Source organism: Numenius arquata, chromosome 1 (assembly GCF_964106895.1).
Source record: "Numenius arquata chromosome 1, bNumArq3.hap1.1, whole genome shotgun sequence".
NCBI classification, from domain to species: domain Eukaryota; kingdom Metazoa; phylum Chordata; class Aves; order Charadriiformes; family Scolopacidae; genus Numenius; species Numenius arquata.
Window position 1 is genome coordinate 73,805,533 of NC_133576.1, and position 15,770 is coordinate 73,821,302.

Below are 15,770 nucleotides of genomic sequence, written 5' to 3' on the forward strand. Positions count from 1 at the left end.
TTGGTTGTTTGTGCTCGAGAGATGGGCTAGACATGCTATGATTCTTCAGACTGGAACATGAATCTCTGGGAGGAGGAGGCCAAAAGGTCGTGAAAATCATGGAAAAATGAATAGCAAACAATTATTTCCTATTGCTTGCAAGAAAATAACTATGAAGTACTCGTTAAATGTTCAGATAGGAGGTGTCAAACCAAGAGATAGGTTACCTTTTTGCACAGTACATAAGTGTATTTTGAATGTCATAGAGCTTAAAGTAGGATCAAAAATGCTTGAATCATTTCAGGGCAGATTAGTTCACTGGGAGATTTTAAATATAAACAACCTTCAGGCCAACAAGTCCCACTACTACCTACGCTCAGAATCTGCAGGGTATACTACAAGAAAGCTTGCTGTTTCCCATCACATTTTTCTAAGCATCAGCAACTGAATATGATTGTGGAGATTGAATAATGGGTATTTAGACTGACCCAATTCTTTTACTGAATCTTGAAATCAAGAGAGGAAAAAAAGGAAAAATGACTAAACCAATGAAACTGCCCGTAGTCTCAGCCTCCAGTGCTCAGTGACCTTCTCACTGCCCTGAACTTCGTCCTGATTTGTATGCACTATTTTTTCATCTGAATTTTTGCAAAATGTTTCAGAATTAAATGCAATTACTTTAAAAGGATCAATAATGCTATAAGACATCTCAGAGTGCAGAGTGTGCCTAAAATAAATTCTTAACTTCTTTTTTTGGAAGGAAAGAGGCTTGGAGTAGGCTTGTGTGTGTGTTCAGAAAATATTAAAGATGTCCCTGAATCAGATTAAGTGCTAGCTCTTTGGGTCCTAATATCTCGGCACTCTGCCAGATAGCAATCTTAGTGATTGAGTCATTTTGTATAGGGAGACTTTCTTCAGATAATGCCCAAGTGAGTCATGAGATCTAATTCTGTTAAAAAGAGTCATGAGGCCCACAATCTTAATTACGTTTATGCTACTAAGCAGAGGAATGCTTAATGGAAGAGAACAAGAATAACTCATTTTGAGCCCCTTCCAATGGAACCAGAATAGAAGTAGCATTGCCCATGCCTGGTCGTATGAATTTGTCTCTGTGCAGCCATCCAGTTACAAGCTGTGTAAGCACTGGAACGGTCACAATACCATTAGTGAGATTAGAAACCTGGGGTGAGGGGTGTGGAAGATGCTAGAAGTGACAGTCTGGCACTTTCCAGAGATTGCAACCTCTGCCTGTCTCTCTCTGAGTGAAATTCTCTTAGATTAAGTTCACATGACAAGATAAAACAATTTAATGACTGCTAAGTCTAGATAAACATAGACTCAGACATCACTTCCATTATTCATACAGGCAGAATCCACGTTTTCCTGTACTAATCAAAGAGTGGGCTTGTTTTCTGTGTCAGATGAATGTAACAGAGATGGGGTTTCACTCACACAACATAAGCAAAGAAAGAATTGTAGTCTATGTCCTGTTAAAATGCAATTATTTAGAACAGTTGCCTAATATTGTCATGGCTTCTTGGAGACTTTGTCTAAACAGGTATTCAGAGACCAGTATTTTTTGAAGTCAAAACAAAAATACCTTTCCAAAGACTTTTGCTAGCTTTTTTTTTTTCCAATGGCTCAAACAGGAGGATAATTAACCTGCCTATTTTTTAATCATCAAATCTGTATTCTGGGGTTCCTGTGTTTCATATATGACAGGCAAATTTAATTCTGCACCCCTTGCCTTTTGTTTTCATTCATGAGTACCCCAAAGAAACCGTAACAAATGCTCTGCTCCATAGGCATCAGGAAGCAGCACAGCACCAGGGCTGTAGAGAGGGTGCTGAGGAGCCCCTGCCCACACCTTGTATGTCTCAAGGGGTTGCTTTGAGCTACTGCAGCTCCAAGAGCCAAAAGCCCATGAGCAGCCAGAGCTCACCGGGTGTGCTCCTGGACCACCCCTTTTGGTGACATGCCAGCAAAATCACCGCAGCATTAGTAGTTCCCTTGGAAAGTAATGACGTGAGGGAAAAAGGTTCAGTTAGCACTTCCATTAGTAGTGAAGTGAATATTTTAATCTCTAAACTCCTCAACTATAATGTTTAACAATTTCTGTACCGTTTGTTTCTGCAACTAATTAAAAATTAGTCATCATTAAAATTGGATAGAACATATCTAATTTACTACTTCACACCTTGTCTTGACTGAAAAGGAGGTTTAATGGGTTGACATAACTAAATTGGTTGTAAGTTCCAGACTGCTGAAGCAAGCCTCCTATAACAAGATGATCTGTCTTCAAGTCATTTTTGTCTTGACAGTTGCAGACAATGATTTCATCAAGTCTAGCATAAAAATGGCCTATTTTCTTCCCAAACAAGTCCTAATCTTGTAATCCAGGGAAAAAAATGAAGTGTGAAAAGGTAACGCTTCAATCAGTGTATTTAAAAAGGCTTCAACATACAGTGTATAATTTGTTTCAAAGCAATTAAATTGTGAGAAAACACAATAAATAATGAAATAGAGATTGTTATTTAAGTCATTGATGTCATCATCATAAAATTATCTTTAGCAACTAATTATTTACCAACATTTTCTTCAAACCAGATTTAAGTTTTACATACCAGTCTGAAAAGTATGCACAGATCCCTATTTTATTTTCATTGTGCTTTCTGATATTGAGAAGACAATCACACTGAGTCACAGGCATCCAGAATTGAGACTATGAACAGAGAGGTACAAGAAGAGTCAACCTGTTCAACCTGTTTGCTGTCCCATGCACCTAAAAGATATATCTTGCAAGAGACTTGCAAAAGGATTTGCCCACCTTGCCAAAGAGTTCCTGCAATAGAGCCTGGTATGGAGCCTGCTTCTCTCATTCTCACTCTGGTGTTTCAATAGCATCCTTCTAGTCTAGTTTTTGCACCATTACAATTTACTACTTCGGAAAAAATAACAACATGTAGCTGCAAAAATCAAACCAAATCACAAGTTATACTGACAACAACAGAGCTGTCTGCCTTTGTTCCAGCAATGTGTTATAAGCTCCTCTTCACTTGTTATCCAAAAAGCATATTTCCTGCATGCTTATAGAAATGAGAATAACATAAAAGCAAATAGTAATTCAAACTACTGATGTAATGAGCTCTCTCCATTTATTGACACTTGATCACTTGATATTTATTTGTATAGTTGACTGTAACATAACAAGGATAAAAAATAAACAAAAGAATACGTTTGCCTAAGGATGCCTAAATGCATGTTACCTCATATATTTAATTACGGTTGTTTGAAAAAATACTCACTGAAATACTTAAGAATATTGCCACACTATTGTATTTCTCAAATAGCTGGACTAGATTGTCAGTTCTGTCATTTCAGATCGTGGCACAGAGAGGTCAGAAAACCGGACAAGGAATCCCCTTTTACATAAGAAAACAGTAGCAAATAAAATCTAAAAACCTTAAGAACAGTACAGCAATTCTACCCTCACTTGGGTTATCCACTGTGCTCCTGCCAAGATGGTGAGCTCTGTTCCACTCCTCTACTATGACCTTTGCAGGACATCTGAGCAGTGACAGAATACCAGCCACAAGCTCAGCCACAATGTGTTTAAAATCCAGGTAGTGGCAGCAGCTGAAAATTTAGGTAAGCGTCCTACAGAAGTACAATACTAAAGCTCCAGTGCTATTCTGTTCTTTCCTCTAACACAGTATTCGCTGAGCAATAAATCATCCTAATGAATTCATCAGATAAATGGTTATTAGTTAATCAAAGTACAACCCAATCCTTATGGCAGTTCATAGGAAAAAAAAAAGTAACAAGAATGCAAAGGGCTTAAAGATTAATAACAATAAAAAATTGAATTAAAAGGCTTGTAAGAGAAATTCTCTCTAAGCAATCTTCATTTTGGTCTGCTCCGGCAAATTCATTTTTTAAAACGAGCTATTAAAATATAAAACACCCTGTGAAATATTTTCATTGTCTCCTCACAGCCCCTTTCTGAATTTGTGCCAGCAGAGCTATTAGCAGTGATTGAAGGTGAGAGCGCCAAGATGAAATTCTCCAGAGAACAAGACGAGAGACACCTTTCTGCCCTCCACCCATCAAGTATAATGAATGATAGGCACAGTGCATGACAGGGACTGAAAAAGGAGACTGTGACAAAGACAGGCTGGGGAATGCTTCAGAATAATTCATTCAGTTGCATTTGGCAGCAGCAGGTCATAATATTTTTTGTGTAGCTACGCTGTCAATGCAAAAAAAAATAAAATACAAAACAGCATTTGCATGCTGATTCCATTTCAGTCAGAAAGAAAGGAATAGTGAGTTAATCAAAAGTTTAAGTTAAATTCTCCCTCCTGATTCCCACTGACCGTAAGCACACAGGGCAGTAGGAGACAGCCACATGAGGCTGAAGAGGGAGCAAGGCCTAATTAGCAATGTATTGATTACAGCTGCTGCTTCTCCTCTCTCCCTCACGTGATGGTCCATACTAAAGAAACCCAAGGCTTTATTCATTGGCTCTGTTTGGAGTCTTTAATTGCCTCCCTTCTGAACGAAGAGTTGGAAATACGGCATTGCCATTCAAGAGCATAACAGGAGTGGGGAGAAACTCCGAGACAGATCAAGTCCTGAGATGAAAATTAGACTCCTAGAAGCAAAACTGCAATCCCAGCCACCATCCCATGGCTGCGACGTCGCCTTGCAGTGACTCTCCATCCATGCTTTATCTGCTGAAACCAGTGCCCCGAGTCCAACGCCTCCCTGTCCACACAGGCTCACAGGCAGAGCAAATTGTCACAGTGGGGCAAGGCTCCACGGAAGCAGCGCGTAGTCCCAGCCTGCACTCAAGGAACCCACGCAACACGGTTGGTAGAGGACTTCTGCAAGGTGCCACCACAGGGGCTGGTGGGGGCAGACAGTATTGGCATGTTCAAAAGAAATCAGATCCAGAAATGGACCCTGAAAGCAGAGGTACACGCTAACATCCCTAACACAGCCGCTCTGGACAGCCAGGAGCCTGAGGAGAGGAGACTGTGGGAGATCAGGCTCCCAGCCCAAGCCCTGGGGCCCATGACCCCCATCAAAGCCGGCAGGATATTTCCTGTGTTCTTTGGGTTCTTCTCCCTCTGTCTCCAATGGATTTGAGCTAACAGGAATGTACCAAAAATGTCTATTTCATTATGCTTGGTGCAGATGCTACACAAATTTCCCCCAATTTAACTCCAGTAATCAATTCATTCATCTAAGATATGGGAAAAAAAATAATTTATTCAATGATTTAAACAGGTTCAAACTTTCATTCCTCACTCCTTGATCATCACTAACATAGAAGCCATTCCAGAAGACAGACAACTTTACCTGATCCTCCTTTGGAAACACCAGCATAGAGAAATGAAGCAAGCACAACATTAAACAGAGCACTTGCCCTACTCCAAGGCTTGTTTAGGCACAATTTGATATTATAATGAACAGTCTGTATATAGGAGGAATAAAATGTTTTTGCAGCAGGGACTGGTACAGCTTGTGGCCTATGTAGGTGCTTTCCTTAAAGATGGAAAATGCGGCCTTGAACTCCCATCAGAGAGGAGAGGGGATTGAACTCTGTCCATCACATCACAGATGACTGCACCAAACACTGATCTTACCACTGGGGAGGAGGAAAGACGCTTCCTCTGGTGGCATTATGCAACCATGACCCCTTGTTTTCCTTAGAATAAAAATAAGCACAGGCACTTACTTTCAGGAGTTTTGTTCAAGAAGTCCCCAGAGGAGAAAGGCACTTTTTTGAGGCAGAGGACAGTCTGGCTGAGCAGGCTCAGGCTGTTTGCCAGCCCCCTCCGTCTGGAGTTGTTCAGGATCCCTGTCCTCTACACAGATGTCGTCATTGTTCAAACCAACTGCTGATGACCATTTTAGGAGCTCAGCACCTAGCACTCTCCCAGGACATGGTCTCCAGTCCAAGCTGTGACCTCCTGATAGCAACAGCTACCAGCAAATCCTTCCTTCAGCACAGTAACATACTGACTGGGACAATCTGCCGCCTTCTTGCTTTGTCCTAGGTTAAAAAGATAAATTATCTTGAATTAAAACAGGCAATTTGTTAGCTTTTTTAGCATGTTCAGTTCTGTCTAGAAATTTGAACTGTATTTCCTACACAGTCTGCTGCCAAAAAAAGCACTAATGAATTTGAGCTAATAGACCAGAATCACATGAATATGAAAATATGGAAAATTTGGCTTCACAATCTATGCATACAAAAAGATTTGGATATTTGCCAGACAAAAATATAAGAAAAAAATTCACATAACAAATATGCTTCAAGAAAACTAATTTCAATATATTTTATGAGGTTATTCAAGCCTGAAAAAACCCCAGCATGCAGTGAGATACTTACCTTCGGCTTTCAATGTGCCTACATGAGATGACACAGAGACCTTCTAAGAAATGCATATTTATCAGTAAATGCCAGTATTTACCTGTCAACTGAAGTTGCCAGATCTCACCACTGGCTGTAGTAGGAGACACAGTATGAATGTCAGTAGGAGTTGGTACTGAAGTACATCTGTAGAAACAGTATAACTCTCTTATTAATTGTTTCATATAATCATCTGAGGAAAACTTTAACGTGGCACAACAAAAATGTCACTGCTGATGGCCAGTTACCTTGGAAATGCTGTACAGAGACAGTATTTCTATTCTGACATGGGGATACTATGAGGGGTTTGACTCATGGTTATGATGTGTATGGGGAAAGTTCAGTATGTGCCTTCTCCGTACTGAAAGTAATGAATGAGAAAAGACAGACAGGTTGTCAAATATTATGTGATGAGCATTTGAACTTTCCAAGGCTCCTGCAAACCACAAATTCCTTAAGTTCACTCATTAGTAAGAAAAAGTCTCTCAGACTTGTGAGTTACCAGAAATTTGACACTTTAGACAGACTTGAAAAGAGAATTTGAAACTTTTTTATAACTATGCTTCAAACTAAGCATTGTGTAGGATATACAACCCCGTATACAAACAGGTCTGCCTTCTCTAGATTGCTTTGAAGTAAATGTAATCCAAAAACTGAATATTGAGAAACTAAGTAGCAAAAGCATATGTTTAGTTTGGGATCAATGCATTATTCCTCCCAGGTTGCTCAGGTACTTGTTGAGCCTCTATCTGTGCTCTGTCCAGGAAATTGTGAAGAGCTGTAACAGATAATTAGGATAGTGGAAAATATTCACAGCTGATCTGACAATTTTGCACTTTTACAATGATTGAATGAAAGTCAGTTCAGAAATGCATAGATGTCTGAGGTAAAATAAGATTTTCCTACACAGCAGAAAGCATGTTCTTCTACCACTGTACTATCAGTTCCCACAACTGATTCATAGTCATTCATATTAATCATTATTTTTCACAGTAGCCATGAAAGCTGAAGTCTTGTATCAGTCTGTAAATAAAGAGTAAAGACCTGGCTCCATGAAGTCAGTAGCAAAATCTGTGTTGCTTTTATTTCCCAGTAAAGAAATAATACAATAATAAGGCATCAAATTAAGACTATCAGTTAACTGGAATACAAATATTCCTGTTGGAAAACTGATTAGGTGTGTGCACTGAGCACAGATTACAAAGCCTGTTTTAAAAATAAATATGGTCATCATTTGGTGACAGCAGGAAGCAGTTTATATTTTTTTTTAGCTAACATTTCACACCCATGACAGAAACCCAGTTAGGTCTGAATCATGCTAGTGTTTAAGAATTCGAAATTTGCCTGCACTACATACTGTGAGAAAGTGACTGGCTCAGTTTCATTCCCCCACCTGAGCCAGGGTTTGGCATCATGTGCAGCCATGTGCAAGACAGTGCACAAACTACTCCAGACTGAAAGAAAGCTCCAGGGATGCTCTAATTCATAAGTCATGGAAATATAATAACCCCCTTATTTTCCTCTCTGAGACAGATATTTACTTTCTAAAAGACAGATAGCTATTTCCATTTTACAAGGAATTACTAATCCAGCTCTTCTATGTTAGTGATTCTAACTAAAGAGCAGAGTACATAGGCAACTTTCTGCCTACCTCCTTTCAGAAGTGGATAAACTCCTTACTGCTACATGTCTGGAAGCAAATATCAGGCTCTCCCATGACAAAATATCTTCCATACAGTCTAAAACGCAGCCTGGTTCAGTAGAAAGTAAAACCAGAAAGCACCAGTACTACCCAGTAGGTTATGCTTTCTCCTATTTTTAATGAAATTATTAACATAGCAAACAACAGAAATAAAATGGCTACAATCTCATGAAGGAAAAATAATGTTTAATAGTCTCAGATTATTTCATGCCAGGTTATTTTTATCACCCAATAATCAAATAGTGTATATGAAATATCACAACTGTGCTTTATGACGTTGGAATCCAATGCCTTTCAAACTAAGATTACCTTTGAATCAAATCATAGGTTTTCAGCAAACCAATAAGCCTACTAATTTTATGTCATTCTGTTCTCAAACTTCAGTTCAGCATAGATTCCCTCAGAACAGGGATGAGGGCTTTACTTGAAAAGGTCATCCTGCACCTGCCTGTCAAACTTTCTTGAACCCATGTATAAGCTCAAAACCAGAGAGTCCCTGCCTTGGCTGGGAACAAGTGACACAGGCTGCTTGGAATCACAGTGGCTCCTAATTCATCAATGAAGGTGGATAGAACATGAATATGTGGAAATTCTTTGTAAATATTTACCTTTCTGTACCAACTACTGCTCTTACCAAATTAGTTTAATTCCCTCACACCGATGGTATTTCCCATGAAGCAGGTAAGAAACCTTTCTGAACCTGGAGGGGTACCTCATCTTACAAGAAATCTTACTGATTTCAGGGGGAGTATTTGCAAGAGAAAACAGGAAGAAAGTCAAATGTGACACCGAACAAAATGAAAATAGATGCTTTCAAGCATATGTGTGCACCACTGGGTGTAGAGAGATACAGCAACCGCTATGACTGGCTACCCAAACAGCTTGGTCAAGTTAGCTCACCTACAGCCAGACTGCAGGTACAGATCAGTTTAAGATAAAAACACTTAAATTTAGGCATGTAAACATATTTGTATGAGCAAGGATTTGAAGGAGCCATTTGAGTCGGTGGAGACCTGGAGCTTGAGTCAGCTGTCCAAGCACATCCCATTTGCAAAGTCTTGCTATTGAGATGTCCCTGGGGGGCTGGCAAATACAACAGGCACAGGATCTGCCAGAGACCCCTTCCCCATGGGGCAGCCACTGGAGGCCAGCAGGATAACTAGGGCATCTCACCTGTGCTGGGGCAACTGAACCATGCCCTTGGTTCACATGTGAAAAACTGCATGTCTGTACCTGAATGTGTTTTAGTCTGGAGCTAAGAAAGACTGATTAAGAGCTACCCATGGTACTCCTGCACTAGAGGTACACTCCTGCCATTCCTTCATCTGTGTGTCTATGAGACACGAGAAACGAAAAGCAAAACTGTTTCTGTGTCCACAGGTACTGACACCTGTGCATGTGGTATGGCACGTCTGTCGCTGTTTCAGCCTTCAAAGCAATACTCACTTTGGGCAGAAGAAACAACAGGCTTAATTCAAGAAAACTAAAATTATGACAGGCTTTTCTATGGATACATCACTTCATCACTTTTCTTTTTTTTTTCCCCAGAAGATGTATTTACAGGTATTCACAATGTGTACATAAGCTATTCATCTCCTGATAAATACACCCTTTTATTTTTCACTACTTAGCATTTTAAAAAGTTTGATCAGTCTAACAGCATCTTTATAGGCAGAAAAAATACAAACTTTTAATATACAAACCTGAAATAATTATCTCATTTTGCATATCAGTTCCTTTCAGAATACTTTGAGGCCTGTAGGGAGCTTGCATAAAAAATTCTGATGAATGTATTCTGTCCTTCTCCTCTCAGAAACAAAATGGCATAAATAAAATAAATAGCAAAGTAGTCTCTCTCTACTGCATGACACACAGACAAAAATGGCATAAATCATCTTTAAGCTGTCTATGGGGAAAGTGCTTTCAGAGCTCTGTTTGCCTATCAGTTTACAAATGAGAATTTAATCTTTGCGTGTCAAAGGTAACAAGTAGGACACAGGGAACGTTTATTAAAAGTCATTATTAGTTTTCTTCAGATCTGAACAGCAACCTGCTTCTTGGAAATCTGTTGAATGAAGGTCCAGCTGCTTCATTTCAAGCCTAAAGGAACTGTACCTGAACACAGTGTTATTAACTCCTCTGTTTACACTCAATGCATCTGGGTCTTGCTGTTGGGGCAGGGCAGAGCCAGCATTCCCAATTTTAGCATGCCCAGATGTCTTTTACTTATAAACTGAAATCTGAATTTTATCAGTGTCTAATACTTGGTTTAGAGACAATTACACCATCTAATGTCCGGTTGTGTTTTTTTTTCTCTAAATTACTCCTATGTAGTCTCAACTTTAACTGCATGCTGATATGATTTGTATCTTGTAAACTGTCAGAGGACTGATGTTTTATTGCGGATGTGATGACTGCAATGAATGTGTGACTCATTACCACATCTTTTATTGATGGGGCTGGGGGTTACACTGCAGGACATCAGCAGAGGAAGAAACATGATTTGCAAATTAAACTCTGCAAAGAATAGCATCTTGCAGGAGGCTACAGCCATGAATTAGTTGCCTCTCATGGGGGGTTGGTCTTTTACAATCATGTTCTCACTGGCTTAGCAGTTTTCAATCTTCAGTCTGATTTTGTTTCTTAGTCACAGACAATTATTTTTCATTTTTCCCAGCCATGTTCTCATTTGTGTATGCCAAAATAAAACCATTTAAATCCAAAACACACAGTGGTAGGCAGTTCACTATTTGTCTTTCCTTGAGAGCCTCTCACATACAGAATGTGTATGTCAATGCAGAAGTAAATTACTGCTTCTGAATCTCTCTTCTCCAAATGCGTAGATATCCTGATTTTCTCACCTATTTTGTTTTTCTTCCCCGGTTTTCTAAACCAAACCAACATCCAGGCACTAATCTAGCCAAACTGTCATGTAACATATATTACTTTCCTTCTGTGAACTAAAAATAAATAATCCCACAGCTTGAGGAAGACCAAGGGTTTGACAAAGTCCATGCATTTCTCATGAAGTAACAAGATCTTTCTCAGCTCCCCATGAAGCCACTCTCCCTTAAACTTCCACACACCAAAGCAGCAATGAACAGAGCCATGCAGACCCACAGTTTAAGCTGGCAACCTGCAATTATCTCGGGTGAGGCTTCATGCGACTCTAAGAGGAGGAAGGGCTGCAGGTAATCGTAGACTATTCATGTTCCCTCCCAACACCGAGCTGATGCAGGGACTGTGGGGTACCTGGGAGTCAATTAGAGAAGCTGCACTTCTGGGCTTTGATTTAGAGAGTTATTCATGATAGATTTTTGTCAGGAACTGTTTCAGCAGTGCGTGAGAGACAGAAAGTGAATTGGAGGGGATCAAGGATGGGACAGAAGAAGAACTGGAGGCTGCACTTCGAAACTTGTGTGTTTACTGAACCGAGGGAGGAAAAAAAATGGGAGTAACTGGAGAGTGTTACAAGCTTCTCTCCAGAAAAGAAAGTGAGGAATGAGAATTATCCAGGACAGACAGGAAAGCACCTTTATTAAAGATAAACTGTAACATCACATGCAACAATCTTATCATGGGCTACAGCTACGACAGAACAAATGATCCTAGCAATCTGCTGGGAAGACAGGACGGGATGTATCACTGTAGACCTGTTGCAGTTTCTCTTTGTTTTGCTTTCTCCAGTTACCTTCCATCTTGTTTACTCTTTTAGTGACATATTGCAAATTGAAATCAGGGTAAAGTTAGCATATCATTCACTAGCTGATCATAGGTAACCTCTTGGAGAGAGTGAAAGAGATTTGACTTCCATAAAGACCTCAAACAGAAAATACTTTTTTCTCCATTAATTTTTTCTATCATCTCAACAAGTTTTGCAGTCCATAAGTCCACTTGCTCTTTGTCATGATAATCACATTTCTATCTACACATCTACCTCTTCCTACCTGGGACTAAGAAATATTAGCTAAAATCAAGTTTTAATGTTACTGGGAGGAAAATGTCCAACATATAAATGTGTCAGTATCTGTGTGTATGTGCATACTTTGCAAATATATATACATATATACGTGGGCTGCAGGGAGGGGAGGGTTTTAAAAGTCTCAGACCTCAAGGTCCAATGAGTGTTCATCTGGAAGGGAATAAAGTAAGTAACTTGCAAGTTCCCGCAGATAAACACCCCTGTGTTTCAGGAATGTGTGTTGGTAATGCTTGTGAAGTAACTTGTCCTTCAAGTCCCGTTTAGGTGACAGGTGGGACTGATACCACTTTTCTTAGTCTGTGATGGCCATCACTAGTTGTTGGCAGCAAGAGAGATCTGCACATCTCCATATTTTGAATCCAACAAGAAGCTAACAAACATTTAACATCTGGCTCCCTAGCGCAAGTAATCTATCACTTCAAAAGTTATTTTTCTGTTAAAGAAATAACAAGTATTTTTGCTCACAGTCACTAGAGCTATACATTTTTATTTAAAAAATACTTACAAATGCAAGGCTGGTGCTAGATTCAACTACATTTGTTCTGTATCACCTCTGACACTGTTTAGGGGAAAAGTAATACTGAACCTGGGGCAAACTACTTTGGACTAAAACTTAAAGATATCTATTTAATGCTTCTGATCATTTAAATTAGATGGTAAATATTAAATTTCAATGTGATGGGTATTCTGGGGCCAGACAAGGATTCAGAGATCAAATGGGCAAAAAATCTCTTGTAGAGCCAAAGGCAATTGTCAGTACTCTGGCGTCACCATGTATGCTACTGCTTTAGAAAGACCAGACACAACTTGACCTTACCTAGGAAGGGTCTTATTTCACTTACAGAAAATGATCCCTCAGGTCTCATCTTGCAATCACTTTAACCAGAATAAATTATACTAGTTAAAAATAATCTCACTGACCTCAGCTTCACTCAGTGCTCACAAAGCAATGAACACTTGGTCTGGCTGTATCTTTTTCTTCCACACAACTGCCATAAAGACATGCAGCTCTTTAAAAATTACAATATTGAATTTTGCTGCTGCTTTATTCTTTATTGTTTATTGATTATTTGATCTTGGAGTTACTGACACAATTATTTATTAGCATATTTTTGAAAAGTTGTGAGGAACTTTGTATAGTTGACCTTTCATTGCATAGGTTGAGTCTAGGTAAATTTATAAATATTTTACCATTATATACTAGTCCAGAAAAGATCACAAACCGCCTCAACTTAATAATAAGCATACTGAATATCTCCAGTAACTGAGTTGCTAGTAGCATGCAGAGAGAGAACACCAAAGGCTGAAAAGGCAGAATGAGCAAGTTTTAAGAAGTACTCATAAAAAAAAAAAAAAAAAAAAAAAAAAAAAAAAAGGAAAAGAAGAAGGAGAAGAAGACAACATTATTTAACATCAGTTATTTTGACTATGCCTGAATGAACACGCAGGACTAACTACCTGAGGCCATGGCTAGCTTTAAGCATGTGCTGACATCACCACTCAGCCAGTTCAATTTGTTGCTACAATTGGCTTGATTCTGGGGAAAAAAAAACAAAAACAAAAAAAAAAAAAAAAAGCTTTGCAGGGTACCTTTAGCAGCTGTGGTTGAGTTAACAGCTCATCAAAGTAGTGGCACAATAACGACTGTCTTCCAGGACAAGGAGATACTATCCATGCCTTCTTAAAATTAAAAACAAATGTGAAAAACATGGCTCTGAGGAGTCTCTAAGGCATTTCCTGATGAAACAGCTATTCCAATAAAGACTATCTTCCTAGCAGTTGATGGTATGTGGCGAATTAAACATATGTTTCAGAAATACACTGGCAGCCCACTGAAACCCAACCAGTCTATAAATGACATACAACCTTCTATTTTTTTTCTGATGCTGTCAATGTACCTCTCTTTAAAAGCTTTCAAAAGAACTATTATTTTAACCTACAATGGGTTTTTACTGCTGTTAGCTTCCACAAACACTGCACAAAGAAAGAGTAAATCCATTACACTCATTTTTTCTGCTCTTGTCCTCTGATGAGCTTGGGGAAGGGAAAAAGAGAAAGAAATAGCTCCCACAGGCAGCAAGTATACCTAATAAGTGTGCTTGTGTTCCTCTAACAGGAACAATTCATTCTTGGTTTTACTTACTTCTTATGTGCCTTGTTATTCTCACAATTTTATAATAGATTTCAACACTAACAGCAATGTGACCATGAGTCCTTACCAGTGTACAAAACCCATGTGTGAGAAAATTTAAATTATTCCACAGCTTCCCTTGCTGAATGGCATCACATTGAGCCATGTTTTATTCATCAACCAGAAGCCTGACTTTTAAAAAAAAATCTTCCCTGCCGTTTAAAACAGCAAAAACAGCCTTTATGTCAGTCATTTGCTCTATAAACTGTAGCTCTGGGGCAGACTTTGTCCTGGAGTAAAACAAGAGCATCTTCGTGGAAGTCAAGCAGACACTCTAGCAGAAAGCTGATGAAAACCTGTATTCAGAAGTAGGATGATAATGCCAAGTACTTTCTGCTGCAGAGGATGCAGCTTTTCTTTCCAAAATAGAAATCTTTTCTGGAAAATATGCTGTGATACTTCTGGCTAGTGACCTCTACACCCACATTCATTTAATCTTGTACCCCACACTCCTGTATGGCTGCATACACTTGGGTTTCCTCTTCTTACGAATGTGTCCAAAGGCTTCTGTGGCAAAGGCTTCATTGCAAACCCCCCCCTTTTGGCATCATCAGCACAAGTTATTTTGTTAAATGTATTGTGATAGGTCAAATAATGAATATGGAGTTTGTGCAATTTTGCAGTAAAGCTCTGAGAAGTGCAACACTGAGAGAAAACAGCTTGTCTCTATCAGGCTGAATGGCCAAAGATGGATCTCTGATCTGAGGATGCAGCTAAGCACCTAAGAAAGGTGTCTTAAGCAGTCACAGCTCCATCCTGCTTGTCTCCCAAGCCTTGCTAATGGGACAGTTGTATTTAGATTATTGCTGTCCTATGTGTGCAATAAATCCATAACTTTGCAATCACCCCTGCCATATTTATTCAGTTGTATAGGCAAAGACTAAGGAAGACAGACACAAGATATGCTTCTGATGCATCTGTACAACAAATAACTGTATCAAAGGGTAAGAAGACAGGGAAGGCAGGAAGTGGGGAAGACTTACTTTGATCCTTTGCTGTTTCTGTGTGTGTGTACTCTGCGCAAGTCATAATCTATTGATTAGAAACCATGAGAAGAATTGACATTTAAGGATGAAAAATTATTCTATGCAAATTTTCATATTCACCACTCAGGATGTAGGACAAAAATAAATTGCGCCTAATTACTACCTGCAGAGCCATGGCTGTGCCTCTTATCTAAGTTAATAGCAGCCACAGGTGGACAATCAAGGATAAGATTTGGCCATCAGTCAGGACGAGAACCTGTGGAGAAGTTATGTTTACCATATCACAGGCAATACAGTAGGGTTAAAAACAGCAACCTTCATCAATAATTTACGCACCAGGCAGGTTCGATTCTGCATCAGAAAGCTCCAGCAGGAAAAATCAAATTCATAATCTTTATTCTGGCATTCAACAATGTTTACTGCTTTATTAGAAATGGCAATAGGGAAGTGTTTCCCCTCTTTCATCTCACACTCATGAATGTGGCTTTCACAAGGAATATACTGGAATA